General features: G+C 48.2%; 1 protein-coding gene across 1 annotated transcript in view; it reads right to left on the bottom strand.

Moving 5' to 3' along the window:
• LOC113829058 (transcription cofactor vestigial-like protein 4) overlaps nucleotides 1-2,500 on the bottom strand; it is a gene marked incomplete at its 5' end in the record, with an annotated part of 9,352 nt that overhangs the window by 2,506 nt on the left and 4,346 nt on the right. The window lies entirely within an intron of this gene.

Genomic DNA, 2,500 nt, shown 5'->3' with positions numbered 1-2,500 from the left:
CACGGCTCACCATCTTCCTGCGCGCCCCTTGGCCTTGGCTGGGTCACTGATTAAATGTAAAATGTTGCAAGCTCTCCCATGCTACAAAAGTCACTAATTTCCCGTCCTTTCGTAATCTCGCGCTTCGGGTTTCCTATGAAATGAAAATAAAACTCCCTCACATTAAAAATAAAAGCAATAATACACCTAACATTCGCTTTCCTAAATGTGGACACGCACAACATATGACGAATGTTACCACTAATGCATATCTCATTTACCTATTCATCATACAAACCTTGAATTTCGGTCGATTTTCAGCTCTACATTACCATGTGTAAACATCATCTTAAAAAGTTTACATGTGCAAGTAGATGGCGTGACTATCGCCACCTTGAAAATTTCCCTCAGCGTTTCTTCCAGCGGTGGCATGGCACCCCCCCCCCCTCTTTCACGTCTTAATCAATTTTATATTTACGGAGATCTATGTCCGACTTTTTCTTGTACTGCTCTTCCTTCCGTTCCCAAGACATGGAAAGCAGTAATGAGTACTTTGACTTGGTTACTTCTTGGTAGTAACCTGCCGAGCCTGGACCAGCCCTCCCTACCCCGACGCACTGTGATATCGTACACAATATAAAATATATAGGCGTGATCTATACGTGTCGATGGCTAGGATCTTTAGCCATGTAGGTATCAACGTTTCTTTATCCGAAGCTAAAAATGACAATAAAGCGCTGCCTATCCAAGCACTGTTTCTACACAGCACGATATATTGCGCAATGTTCCAACCAACCCTCTGAGAACTGAAGGAAGACTAGCCAGCACACATCACCCCAAGAAAAGGCAATTTCTCCCTAACCAAACAAAAGATGCCCTTAGACCAAGACAGGGTCTGGGGGCTGGGCTGAGTACCCTTACTTTGGGGAGGCTACATCTCGGCCTCGACGATTGTGACCCTTACCCTCTCCCTCCTCCCCCGAGCGAGGTAGTACAAGTAAGGCCAGCACTCCCTTGCTCAATGCACTGCATCTCCCGAATGCAAGGTTGGAGGAAGACACGTGCCTCTCCCTGAAGATGTCGTGCTCCGAGGGGAGAGGAAGGGCTGTGAGGGGAACGCCTCTGTCAGCCCGGTCCCGATTCCACCCACACCGCTGGATCTGGGACTGCAGTGACGACTTCACCCGCTGTTCGCGGAAGAATGAGCGCAGCGGTTGTCACCGGTGGGCAGGTGACACGACCGGAGGTTCGTTCTGAGATCGAAGTGAAAGGAAAGGTCTTTCGTCCAATCACACATCATCTTGGTCACTCGAACGAAGTGCCTTCGACACAGCGTGAGGCTGTTCTCTCTTTTCTCTCCACTCCCCTTCTCTTCCTGTGTGTGTGTGTAAAATAAGAAGGAAGCATTCGCGGCCTGCCTTTCCGAGTTGGTCCTCTCTCGCCGCATGTCCTTCCCGCCTTCCTCGCCTGCTGCCCAGCCTAGGAATCCAGCGTCCGCAGCGCAGCTGGTCCTCGGTTTACCTGCCCATTTGTTTCGAACAGGTGGCATCGAGAGGGAATTTTTAATTAAGCGTATCTAATTTTCCCACGAATAGGAAAAAATCCAGCTGCACCTCACTTGAATGTCGCCAAAATATGACATGGAATATCAGTGACTTCTTAGGACAGCACCGACCTCCTCTCACCTATAACCCCCTCCCCCGCCACCGACTCACGCACAACCTACTCTCCTATATACCCCCCCCCCACCCCCTCCTCCTTCTCCACGCTCGCCGAGAACGTTACTGCAGCACTACGTTTCCCGCTGCCATTAAACATCTCTTATCTTACTGCTTCTCGCATTAACAACTTTGAAAAAATGTGCCATCCGTTAATTCTTCTTCTTCTAAGGGAACATCTAAAGCAGTGAATCACGCTACACGATTTCCTAACCACAGTTTATGGAATTGTGTCCGAATATGCTGATCCTGGCAACACGGCCCGCGCACCCGCCGTGGGTCGGAGGCCTCCGCCCGACGAGCCGGGACGCCGCGTGCGGCCCTTCACGCACGCACACACAAACAGAAGCAGTAGTAAACACAGCAGATAGGGAAAAAGACCTTGGAACAATCATAAACATGAACCTAAGCCCAAATGATCATATAAATGAAAAGGCCCATAAAACGCTTGGGCTGATTGCCAACATGAGGATATTCGTGTATGTGGACGATGTGATAATAACAGCCATAAGACCTGCGGCCGATTTAATAAATGTATAATTACCTATCTACCAGATATATATACGGTAGATATGCATGTCTAGACTGATAGATATGCATTTATTTCTGTGTATGCTTGTCCTTACAATGAATGTTCTTTGGGTCGCCCCCTGCACAATCTTAACAAACAGGCCGCCAATCTAGATTGCGGTACAGTGGCATGGAGTCCACACTTAAAAGGGCATGATTACGATGTTCAATTATGCTACAGGAAGAGTGAAATTAGACAGATGACTTTTTAATTCTGAACCCAAGAAGGACGA

The sequence above is a fragment of the Penaeus vannamei genome, unplaced genomic scaffold, assembly GCF_042767895.1.
Source record: "Penaeus vannamei isolate JL-2024 unplaced genomic scaffold, ASM4276789v1 unanchor741, whole genome shotgun sequence".
Taxonomy (NCBI): Eukaryota; Metazoa; Arthropoda; class Malacostraca; order Decapoda; family Penaeidae; genus Penaeus; species Penaeus vannamei.
The sequence above is the reverse complement of the archived record's forward strand: the minus strand, read 5'-3'. Positions and strand labels throughout refer to the sequence as shown.